At 34.4% G+C, this 13,300-nt stretch overlaps 1 long non-coding RNA gene across 1 annotated transcript; it reads left to right on the top strand.

Annotated features, from left to right (window-relative positions):
* Positions 1 to 7,160: 7,160 nt before the first annotated feature.
* On the top strand, positions 7,161 to 9,572 carry LOC145073929 (uncharacterized). Its single transcript, XR_013691605.1, has 3 exons — positions 7,161 to 8,222; positions 8,536 to 8,639; positions 9,219 to 9,572. It is a non-coding gene; the product is annotated as an uncharacterized LOC145073929 (long non-coding RNA).
* The last annotated feature ends 3,728 nt before the right edge of the window (positions 9,573 to 13,300 follow it).

Below are 13,300 nucleotides of genomic sequence, written 5' to 3'. Positions count from 1 at the left end.
AGCTAAAAATTAGGGCTTTTTGTTTTTCATTCATCTGTATACCCTGTTCCCCATCCTCCATCGAAGCTTTTTTTTAAAGAGGATAGCATACGAGTACTTATCTGCTTCCAAGCTTCAATTTGGAGATAGCCGACTTCCAGGTATACACTCTATTATCTATTTTGTCTCCTCAGCCCTATCTTATCTCTCGCTCCCCTTCCATTTCCATTTTTTGAAACACAATCCAATAAACAGGCCCACCATGGAAAACAATGCTGACACATGCTTTCAAGAAGTGATTTTGACTTTGCTTATGACTAGTTATTCCATAAACATGATGATTTAATTTGATTTATTTGAAGTAATTCCGTACTCTTGATAATACAAATTACTTGTTAGTATTTGAAGGTATACACTCTTTTTTGTAAATTTAGTTACATTCATGTTTTTATTAATTACATATGTTGTATGTTTCATCAAATGGAGTATAAAGATTTGTGCATCTGATTTTGCCCGCCAAATGTTTGTTAAAATGCTTGAATCAAATATTTCAGTCATTTTTTTTGTAATATTTGAACTATCATATCCCTCTCATACTAGCTTGGAATGATCTGAAATTTGTTTCTGCATATTCTCCTTGGTGTTAGCTACAAGTTAGGTTCAGAAGTCATTTCAATTTGATTAATATTGGCTGGGTTATAGTCCTTCGAACATGCGATGTTACAGCTATATTTTTAGCACTCTTTCTTTAGAAACATTTGTGATCTTTGAACTGTCATATTTACCACATTCTAGCTTGTAATAAGCTGACCTTTTTCCAAAGTAATGTCATCTATGTTAGCTACAATGTAGTCATTATAATTAGATTAAGTCGATAATTTGGATCAGGTGACTCGGGGAATACTTGATCAAGTGACTCGAGTACATTCTGTTAGAATAAATTAAAAGTCTTTAATGTCTAACACAATGTTTGTATGAAATGAAATGTTTTGTCCTTGTTTGTTTGTGTTTAGAAAATTCTATATTTTCTACTAGTATAAAAGTAGCCTTCTCTCAAGACCAATGTTTGTTTCTAAAATGTATGTAAGTGTAAAATAACCAATGTGTTTGAAAACCTTGTAAATCAATGCATTTTTAATACCCCATGTGAGTTTTATAACCATACTATTGACTCGGAATGCCTATACACAACGTTCTTCAGGCGTTGGAATGTTATGACTTTTGTCACCCAAATGGTGGACTGTAGCTAACAGTCAGGGCGCGGGTTGTCAAGCCCGTATAGATCTATACACAAACACTGTAACGACCCGTTTCCGGTATGTTAATTCCTTGGTAATTGTTGTAAGTTTTGCAAGAGGAACTCGACGAGTTCATAGCCTGACTCGCCGAGTAGGGTCGCGGCTGCGAGCACGCGTGAGCCGGGGACTCGGCGAGTCCATATCCTGGACTCGGCGAGTCCATCCGTCTGGGTGAAACCCTAAATCCCCGGGTTGCCCACTATTTAAACCACCTTATAGCCCCATTCTCGCCTCCCTCACCCTGAGAACACAGTGAGAAAACCCTAATCCTCCCTTGAGAGCTTATAAGTGTTTTTGGTGCCATTTTGTGAAGGTGTGAAGAAGGAGAAGAAGAAAGAAGCAAGGAGAAGAGTTGTAGTGCAAAGATCCAAGGGCAAATCTGAGTTATTTGAGGTATTTTCGGAGTTCCCCTCTTGTTATATGCTTTAAACTTCCATTAGGGCTCTCCTAAGAGCTAGTTGATGCTTGTTCCAAGCCTTATGTTTGCATGAATGCCTTAATAAGTCGAGATATCTTTAGATCTGAATGATGGGGTGTTGTAGAGCCCAGATCTACTGTCTTTTTGGAGTTACTTTGCATATTAACCATAGATCTACCCATTTTATGCATCTTTTAGCCTTATTTCCCTTATTCATGAGGTTGTGCACGTAAAGTTGGAAACTTTACGTGGTAAATCAGCTTATTGGACTCAGATCTATCAATTGTATGTGTTGGATTCAAACAAAATCGAGTAAAAGTCAGTTGCATGGCGGCAACTCGGCGAGTCGGGAAGAACGACTCGGCGAGTTGGGTCGCGAGTTCCCGAGTCCTTCATTTTGATCAGTGTCGAGTGAATCCAGTGAGTTAGAGAGTGGACTCAGCGAGTTGAGGGTAGACTCAGTGATGGAGGGACTCGGCGAGTTGTTCATACAACTCGGCGAGTCCAAGGCAATCTTCTTAGGATCATGAACAACTCGTCGAGTTTGTTCATACGGCTCGGCGAGTCGGATGAAGATTGTCTGAGTTCTTGGATCAAGAGGGTACTCGTCGAGTCGATGCCACACTCGACGAGTAGCAGCGTGTAGAACTGAGAAGTGAGAGTAGGACTCGGCGAGTTGGGTGGCCCAACTCGGCGAGTCAGCCCAAAGAGAGTTGACTTTGACCAAGGGTAAAAGAGTCATTTTACCCCAAGTGCAGTGTTTAGTATTTGATTGAGTGTGCTTATGGACTTGTAGCCGAGGAGATTCAGGAGCAGCAGCCGTTAGTTTCCCGAGCCACACACTCAGCAGCCAGCTTACGAGGTGAGTTTCCTTCAAGTAGGGACGGGTCTAAGGCCACAATGTCGGCCCGTCCAGTTAGCAGTAGTTTCCGGACTTCGGTCCGATGTAGCAGCTAGTATGTTTGATGCCTTCGTGGCTCAGACAGGATTTATGTGCTATGTTTTATGTGTTACGTGTTATGTGTTCCGGGCTACGGCTCGATGTAGTATGCAGTATATGTGTTCATGCTAGTTGATATGCTATGATATGTTCAGTCAGTTAGTTCCGGACTCCGGTCCGATGCAGGGGACAAGGTCCCAGTTAGTTCCGGACTTCGGTCCGATGCAGTTAGTTCCGGACTTCGGTCCGATGTAGTTAGTTCCGGACTTCGGTCCGATGCAGGGGACAAGGTCCCAGTCAGTTCCGGACTTCGGTCCGATGCAGTTTCCGGGCTTCGGCCCGATGCAGTGGGCAAGGCCCAATATGTGTTATATGTTATTGTATGGTATGTGGTATTTTGGGGGAGCTCACTAAGCTTCGTGCTTACAGTTTCAGTTTTGGTTTCAGGTACTTCCGCAAGCAAAGGGAAGAGCTCGGGGTGACAGCATCGCACACACCACAGCTTAGCTTTTATCCTGGGGATGGTTTTAGTTGTTTTGGATTTGATGTAGTATGATACAGTTTTCCGCACAGTATTTTATTATGATTGGGATACATCGCGTATGTTTTTATGTTATGCTACTCATATTATGGTTTTGATTATATTGAAAAAAATGAAAATTTTTGGGTCGTATTTTTGGGTCGTTTCAAACACCATGCTCCCCCTCCAAGGGATTCTGGTATATAATACAGGACTTGAAATGTGTACTCGAACGTACGTGAAGTTAGTGTCTCACAAAAACCATGGTATAAAAACAGATCTACTTGTTTAAAATGTTTCGTTTGTTCTTGTATATGAAAGTGACTTCTTGAAACTCATGTTTCTTGTACGTAAGAGTTAGAAATTTGTTCGTAAAACTATACCTATTATAGTTTTAAAAGTGTGTCTCGTTTGTTTAGAAATACCTAGAAAAAAAATCATTTGTTATGAAAGCATAGATTTTTGTAGAGCCTAAGATAGACAAATATACATATAATCTAAGAAAATGTTTAGTTTATACATGCATTAGAACAATTTATATTTCAAAAGATAGAATGCTATCGTAACATATTTTATATATGAAAGTTTCCTATAAAGTTTATAAATCACATGTGATTTGGATATATATAAAAGCATATAAAATAATTCTTTATGTAACACATGATAATACTCGTGTGTTTTACTTGTATTCCCCCCTTGAAAGCATATAAAAGCATTTATAGAACATTTAAAAGGTTAATTAAGGGGTATGAACTCACTTGAAAGTTTGAAGATAGCGAGATGGAAAACCGGGCAGAGTTTCGTCTCGGGAAACGGATTTTTCTCGGGATTCTCGAGAATCTCGGGAGTAAAATCGACCTTCGGGAGTTGAGCAAAATGACCAGGGCTTCGGGTTTGAACGGGCATGGAAAACGAGGCAAAACGCAAGAGAAATGAGAAGAAATGAGCAAGTTTTCCGGAAACCCTCGCATCCCTTTTATAGGGGTTGAGAGGCCTCGATACGCGGGGTGTACGCTCGTACGCAGTGCGTACTCGTGCGTCACCCGTGACCGAGTCCTCGACTGCTTCGCTCGGGGCGACGTGGACGGACCGAGACCAAGGCCCTCGGGTACGCGGGGCGTACTGGGTTACGCAGTGCGTAACTCGGATGAGGACGCTGACTCCTCCTTCGGATATTACCGGATTTTTGATTTATTTTTATATATAATTTATTTAATAAACTTCAAAAAATCATATCTTCTTCATACGAACTCCGTTTTCGATGGTCTTTATATCCACGCGTAGGTGAGACTACGCTCTACAACTTTCGTTTAGATTCCGTTGGCAAATTCCGAAATTATTTTTATTATTTATTTTATAAAATGTCGTGATTAAGGAATTTCTTTAAAAATTCATAACTTCTTTATCTGACGTCGGTTTTTGCCAGACTTTTTACCGCTGAAATACCATTGTCGAGACCTTCGATTCTCGTTTAGGTTATTCTGGCCAAAAGTCGCTCGATCTCCAATTCGAGTTTTTAGTTGTCTGTTGCTAAGCCGAACTTGGAAAAATCATAACTTCAATATACGAAGTCGGATTTGGGCGTTCTTTTTACGTACGATCATGGTTTAATGATATTTAAACATAAAAGGAATTTAAATAGAACTTTTTGGACATTTTATTATCAAAGTTAATTTTATTAACTCAAAAGTGGTTACAATATTTGACTTTTTAGGTCATTACAAAGAGTTGAAATATCGGGTTGTCACACAATATGTGGTTTAGTTTTTCTGATTTCGCATGGTGGGACATTACACCACTATTATTCTCTCTTTTCCATTAATCGAAGGAAATGATTTTGTAGTTTATTGATTTCTACGGCATAGTAAAGCTAATAAAGCAGGTGTAGGTAATGTTTTGCTATTTACTGTATAAGTATTTAAAACTTTTGTATTTTTAGTCGAAATTTTATGTTGGTTGGATAAATGGATGATCAATGTTCATACGTAAAAGTACTGGCATTTTGGTTGGCTTTATTTTCATTAAAACTTATAATATATCCCATTTGATTTTGTTTTAAAAAACTCTTCGTTGTGATTTATAAAATCTGTTGATTATTGTGATTAACGAGTTATTATAATTATGTTAGAATTCTTATGGAATTTAAGTTTAAGCAAGAAACAAAATTGAAATATTCTTTTAGAATTGACGTTAATATGTGTAGTTACGTTATTTAGGTGTTTTTATTTTGAAAAAAAATATGTTATAAATTCTATAAGAATATAAGTTAAAACTTCATCGCGGCTACTCAATTCTTCCATTATTCACTGTAATATTTGATTTTCGATTTTTCTACTTATTGATTGCTTGCAATTCTTCATCTGAATGCTAATGATTTACGATTATTCACATGGATTTTCCATTTGATTTATTCACTGATTTTTCTTTTTCTTTCAATCCTTACTTGAGTTTTCTATTAACCTTTTTCCCCTTGTTCCAAGTAAAATGATTATATTTTATTCTGCAAGAATAGTTTATTCTGTAAGAATATTTTTGTTGTATTCTGAAAGCATTGCAATTAATTATTTGTAGGCTTAAAGTGTAGTTGATAGGATGATGCAGGAATGATGAGGAAACTTATGAAAAAAAATATATATGATACTTCATTCTCAAAGAATGAAGAAAAACAACAATATTTTTTCAGAATTTCAAGATTCAACATCCAAAAACAGCAATATTGTTTCAGAATTCAAGAATTCAAGAAGAAAACATGGCACACGATAGTATTCTAGCGGAATGTTGTTATTTTTTTTAAGAATGTTATTCATTTTTGTTTGTATTCTTTTAGAATTTTTATAACTATATTAAAATGTATAAGACTTTTAGTCTGTAAGAATATGTATGAATTTGTATTTAAGTTCGGATGTATAAGAATATATTAGAATGTTTGTTATTTGAACATCTTATTCATGAATTTTGTTTTTCTTCAGTAATATTCTATTAGAATATAATTCTGAAAGAGTATCATTCTAACAAAAAAAAATATTCTGATAGAATAAAATCGGTAAAAATTGAAATTGAATTAATTAAAAAATTCAGATTTTTTTAAATTAGGAGAATTACTCATCCCTAAAAATCCGAAAATTTCCTTTTATAAATGTAGTTAATTGTCCAAAATATCATTTTGATAAAAATTGTGTGATTATATGATACATGCTACCCTATTGTAATATCATAGACCCTCAGATCATGATTGTTGATTCTATTCATCCGATGGTCCAGATCTGTGCATTCTGGCACACAATAGTTACTGGAAACAATATAACCTAACTATATATATATATATATATATATATATATATATATATATACGATATTATTAAACATATTGCCTATTTCTTAAAAATTAAGAGTACAATACCTACTGCATCATTTACAATAATATTATGTACATGATATACCTATTACACGGTATGTTACCCTAATCTCGCACACGACAACCGCCATCAAACCAAATCTCATCTTTCTCTCTTTATCTCTTCACCCTCACGACGTAACGTGTTCTTCCCTGACTCCCGACAACATCACACACGAGCAGCGTACCACCACCTGTCTCCACCAAAGACAGAATCGATGCCCTGGAAGTCTACCTTTTCCGTCACCGGTGTCCGCCACTTCTACCTTCTATCAAGACGAGTAACCCTAACCCTATCCCGCTGCCACGATCAACCACCCTTTGGTCGATGTCGCGACCCTGGAAGTCAACCTTTTCGTTCGATTCTTAGCAAACCTCAGCGATCTTTTGGGAGTATAAACCCTCGATAATAGGTACACATTCAACTCTAATCACACGTTCCTAATAATAGTCAAATCCATGACTTTTGCTAAATTCTTCAATTTGGGTTGGTTAATTTATGGGTTTAGTTTGTTGGAGGTTATATTATGTAGGAAAGCATGCAGATGAGGCTATTAACAACCTTTTAAACACCAATTTCTAATTTGTTCATCTTAAACTTAACCAGGGAAAAAAGAAGTGATGTATGATGGATCTACCTTGCTTTTCTACCATGGTGCGTTAAGTCTGTAAATTTACCCCAGTGTCTAATTTCCATTCCTCCCATTTACAGGTTAATGATGAAGTAAATAGATAGGAAAGGAACAGTAAAAATCCATGGAAAATAATGGTTGATGTGAAGGTGCCCTTAGCATATTGTGGATGATCCATATGCAAACGATTCAACAAGCATGGGGATGACAATTCCAATATTCCATCCTTCTAATCTCAAAGTAACCAATCCCAACATTAATAGACCCAACTCCAACCATATCAAGCTCTTTGGGTTAGTTCATTCTTTTCTTTGTCTAATCTCTTAAAGATTATGTTTATGTTGATAATGAATTTTGTTAATTTTGATTTTTTTTGTCAAATGTCTTAAAGATTGTCTTTTTTTTCTCAGCCATTACCTGGTCTTTCTTTCCAACAAATGAAGCCTGATTATGTTCTAAATAGTAAGTTAGTAAGATTTTATTGTTCACTTTCGTTATCTTCACAACAAAGATGGCGTAGTTGTGGTCATTTTGATGATAATCACCAAGTAATGCAAAGGCTATAAAATAGAATACATAATGCAAAGATGGCATAGTTTGTGTGTTTAATTTGTTTGTTCCGGGTTATCCTGATGTTCATTTTGAGTTTTCCGTGTCTTTTTATATGTTTTTATGTTGGATGTGTGGGTGTTGATGATTTTTCATTGTAGAAAAGAAACCAGGGGCTTTGTTCGATGTTGGTTTCCAGGTTTGTTTTTTGTTTTCTAATAGGAACTTTTTAAGTTTGAGTGAGTTATCTATGTCTTTTTGTACAATGTTGGTTCCCAGCTTTGTTGCTTTTGTTGTCAATTTGATATTTTTTTTTGCAAGTTTATCCTTTAAACATATCCATGCTTAGTAAAGTATTTTTGAAATAGGTCAAAATCCATATAATTGAAGCCACGTGCTCTTGATCAGCTCTGTATAAGGAATCCCTACGTATCCCAAGCCATGTTCAGACAAAGAAATATGTTGAAGTTATGGATGCATTCTCTTTTTGAGGTAATTTAAAATAGATGCATCCTGTTATTCAGTAAGGAGTTAGAGTTGTCTATTCAAAGCTTCTTTCATGTTATCTTGGTTTGTCATAATGAACAATTGGTTCATGTATTTCTCTTTTGAGGTTTTTGTGGGTTTTTTTATTGAAATGGACAAAGATGCATTAAATCAACCTTTATTTGATATCTTGAAAAAACACATTTTCAACAAATTTGGTCTTTTGTGACTTTGAATGTTAAAAATCCATTAGGTTCTGAGGTATGATTAGCTTATTTTGTGTTAGGTTGGTTTATGAAAGTTTGTATTTAAATTGCAGGATGTACGTTGACTATTTTCAATATTGGGATGGACTTTTGGATTAAACTGATCATTGAATGAAGAATCACAGAAGCATATCACTTTAATTATTTGTCTCCCAAGGTTATTTTCTTCTTTTGTCCTCTTTATTTTTTATCAACTTTACATCTGATGGAGAAATATCATTTTTTATTGCAAGCGATTAAAATGAAAAGCTTCATCATTTTGTCCTCTTTGTACTTTGAAATCAAAAGTTTATTATTTTATTATATTGTTATAAATGAATGATATTACTTACAATTATCTAGTTATTGCTTTAAAAAAATAATGGTTTACTAAGAAAAAAAAAGATTGAGAGTATGATGTTGTAATAGAAATAGATTGATGTAGGATATCATGGTTTCTTGCATTTAACCCTCTGTTTATGTTCTTTTATGGAATTGTAGATTTCTAGGCTAAGATAAACAAAATGCCATAATTTATTTTTAAGTTTTTGTTTTTAACCTATGTGTTGCTGGGAAGGAGAATTAAGGTACATTGATTTAATAAATTTTAGTTTTTATACTTTTTTAGTTGATATATTCAAATTGTGCAACTCTGTTTTTTTTACTGTCCCACATTGATAGTATTTACCATTAATGTAGAGTATATAAGATATGGTTGGCGTTAGTAATCCATAATTTATATTGGTTTGGTGTTCAGGAAGAAATGTGTACCCTCCGCTACTACTTATCACATGGTGAGAGGGATCTAATCCCAAAGATGCTCCTTATCATTCCAATAAGCCAATAAATAACGGAGAACAAACTTGAACACTTAAATATCAAGTCCTTCAATTTTTTTATATGTAATAAGTTGTTTTTGAACACTTAAATATCAAGTCCTTACATTGCAACTTTATTTCTGTCACTTTATATGTGATTGGTTATCATTCTAAAGGATGCTTTCGAAAAGTTATGAACACAGTTTTTTCCTTGAACCCTCATTGTGGAATGTGGATGCCCTTAGTATCACATTTGTATAAACGTTACATATTTTACTCTACAAGATTTTTATGTACTCAACGTTTTGGGCTATGGTTTGTTACGAAAAAGTTGCCTTCTTACAGAAATACAAAAAAAGTATTTCATTTGCATGAATGTTTGCTCTTTTGAACAAAATAAGTCAGGTACGACTCGGTTTTTACTTCAATATCTTTTCATTTTTTTATTATATACAAGTTAAATGGAATGATATGCTTTTTGGTAGTAGAAAACAAAATTTTGTAATAGCAACTTGGTGATTGTAACTATCTATTGTATTTTATTATTTACTAAACTATAAAATATGTCTATTGCTTAGAAGCTGACCACTTGAAAATAAATAATAAGGCTTTGCCCCTTTACCAAAAATAATATTCCTTTTGTTTGTTATAAATTACCAAAAATAATATTCCTTTTGTTTGTTATAAATTCGGTATTTTTTTCTAACTTTTAAATTGTATTTACTTTTTTCTTTGAGATATAACCTATTAAAGAAACAAAATTTAAACTATTTTCTTAACAAGTTCAGCATTAAAATGGAAAAGGCGATTAATAGGGATGAGCATGAGTATTATATTTTTTTGATTTACGTTTATACAACATTTTTTTAATTATTTTTTAAATATTTTTTTTACATCAAAATAGAAATAGTAAAAGAAAAGGTGGCTTACACAAATGGGTTCGATGATGATTGTGTTTGACACACCTAATATACTAAATTCCATATATTCGAATTTTTAGACATAGATCATTCGGATACTAAAAAGGTATCATCTGAATTTTCGGATATCCGGTTTTGAATACCTCTAAATTATTTTATATCGGACAGTCGGACTCATTATTCAACATTAATATAATTTATATTATATTGCTTACATATTATTTATTTATAATTTTTTTTCAAATGTTAACTAAATTTTGGTTCAAAATAACATAATCTAATGTATAATAATTTTATTTAAAAAAATGGACTTGATTCCAACAAATAAGATATAGTTGTCATTTCAATTATTCTTATCCAAAATATTTAACTATAAAGGTATTGCCCTTAAAGGTAAGTCTATAATCGAAGGTTGATTAACAATTTAAATGCAGCGAAGTTTATACATTAAATGTGGTGTATAAAAAATTGTTGCACAATTAATAATCCACAATCAATTATGTAATAAATTATTTTGCAAAAGAACTAATCCTCCCTCGAAACTAATTTTTGAAAACATTATTCGCCCACGTCGCTTGGCGCGGGTAAACGGCTAGTGTATATATATATATATATATATATATATATATATATATATATATATATATATATATTGTTAAATCTAAGGAACTCTAATCAACAGTAAAGTTTACTCATTTTAAGTTTTGATCACATTTATTTAAGGGTTTGACAGTTTCTGTCCTTCAGTTATTGATTTTTGTCACTTCATCAGTTACATCGACTTCCCACAGCCTCATACGCATATTTATCTGTTTTTGAAGAACAGGCTTTCAATAGAGCATAGCCACCGCCTCCACCTGCTACCTCCCTCTTCGTTCTTTATTAAATCTAAGGGACTCTAATGAACAGTAAAGTTTACCCAATTTAAGTCTTGACCACATTTATTTAAGGGTTTGACAGTTTCTGCCCTTTAGTTATTGATTTTTGTCACTTCATCTGTTACACCGACTTCCCATCGCCTCATACGCATATTAATCGATTTTTGAAGAACATGCTTTCGATTGCAGAGTATAGTCACCGCCTCTACCTGCTACCTCCATATTTGTTCTTGTCGATGCTTCCACCTCCTACCTCCCTTCAGCACCGTCCTCCTCCTCTGCCTAATCACTATCGGTGTCTCCGGAAGACAGGAATGGCCACCAGCTTCCGATGGAGGTAAGAGGAATTAGTCGATGTTATTTTCACTGGGTTTTTCTAATTTCGCCGTTCCATTCTAAAAATTAGGGTTTTAGACATGTAAATGAAAGTGTTGTATTGACAATCGGTACATTTCACATGATATCTTCAATTTCCGTTTGCTTTTCATCAACTAATTTATGGATTTCATGGGGATGCGATCATCAACTCTATGAAGAAAAAGAGTGTTGCTACGGTTTGCGTAAAGTCAGTTCATTATGTATTTTCTCGAATAACTTCGTTGATGATTTTTTTTTTTTAATTTCAATTTTCAGAATGTTTTTTCTCAGATAGCTTCATTGATGATTTTTTTAAATTTCAATTTTCAAATTAATTGTTTCAGCTGGCAATCTTTAATTTCACAGATTTTTTTGTTTATTGATTTTCGATTTATGATTAAGGGCGCTTTTGGATCTAAAGAAATCACACCGTTGTAATTTCACATGTTGGATAATGAATTGGGTAGTCTTTATGGCCTAACTTTTTCTTCACGGTTACCGGTCAACTTCACGGTTGGATTGTCACACATACTACATATTGGGTCCACAACTTCCCGGTCAGATTACCCTTGGCCTATAACCTTCCGATTGGATTGTCGTGGCCCACAAACTCCCGATTGGATTGCATCGAGATTGTTGACTGGTAACACAAAGTAGTACAGTCTCAACCCAACCACACTATGGGGTTGTTTGGTTTTCTTTTTTTGTGCAGATCTATGCAATCACGGTTGTTTGCGCTGCGCAGACAACGCTCAAACATATGACCTTACATAGTGTTTGTTTTTTGGAAGTGCGCAGATCAAAAAATATATACGCGAGGTCTTCCTGGCGCAAACATGAGCCACTGTCTTCAATGGTCTTTGCGCCACATTTTAACCTAAACCAAATATAAAACATCGCCTATCTTCTTTTCCTCTTCATCGCCTCCAATCCCTGCTGAAAATGCTTTTTTTATGTTTATGACATGAAATTAAGTTTGAAAAATCAGTTTATTTCAGCAACTACAGACGTTAAAAACAAACACTCTTCTTATTGCAGATTGCAGACATTTTGTCCACCTCTTCTGTCGCAGACGCTTGCAGATGTGGTCCGCAGACTGCAGACATTTTGGCTTAAAAAAACAAACAACACCTATATCAACATATGCATCAGATAAACATATAACTAGTCAGCAGACGAATAGACAGATCTACAGATCACTACCGCATAGCAACATCCTATATACCAGGATACAAATCTAACAGATCACTACAACATAACAATATCCTATATACTAGGATACATAATCTAGTGGGTCGACATTGGTGCCTTCGACCCACAAGCACAATGAGGAAAACTCACCTTAATCGAAAACTCTAAAACACTGCGATACAATCCATTTTTCTGCATTGCTTGCACCCGCGAACCCACTAACACCAAAACCATATAAAATCTCATTCAACAGTCCAAAATCCTCAAGTTTGACCCAAAATCAAACTTGTTATTGTTAAGTTGGTTATTGTTATATTAGTAATTTAGGTCTAAATTTACCAATACTTAATTAATTCATGTATAACTATGTATGGTCACACACAATTAAACACAAAACCAATTATGTTTATGAATATACTATGTAAGATTTATTATGCAAACACAATTATGGTCATAATCTATGTTCTCTAGCACAACTAAATTAATTACTTCAATTACTAACTAAGATTTTGATTGATCTAGCTCTAGCAATTTAATGTTCACTAAATTACCAGGTTATAGAGTTCATGCAGTTAATGGTCACTAAGCTACACAGAACATGAATTTAAGCAACTAAAGCAACATACATAAGCATGCTAGGTAACAATAAATCAAACACAAGCAACTCACCAACTA

The sequence above is a fragment of the Lactuca serriola genome, chromosome 9 (genome assembly GCF_051521515.1).
Source record: "Lactuca serriola cultivar US96UC23 chromosome 9, Lser_US96UC23_V15, whole genome shotgun sequence".
Classification (NCBI taxonomy): Eukaryota; Viridiplantae; Streptophyta; class Magnoliopsida; order Asterales; family Asteraceae; genus Lactuca; species Lactuca serriola.
This window is presented reverse-complemented; position numbering and strand designations above follow the sequence as displayed.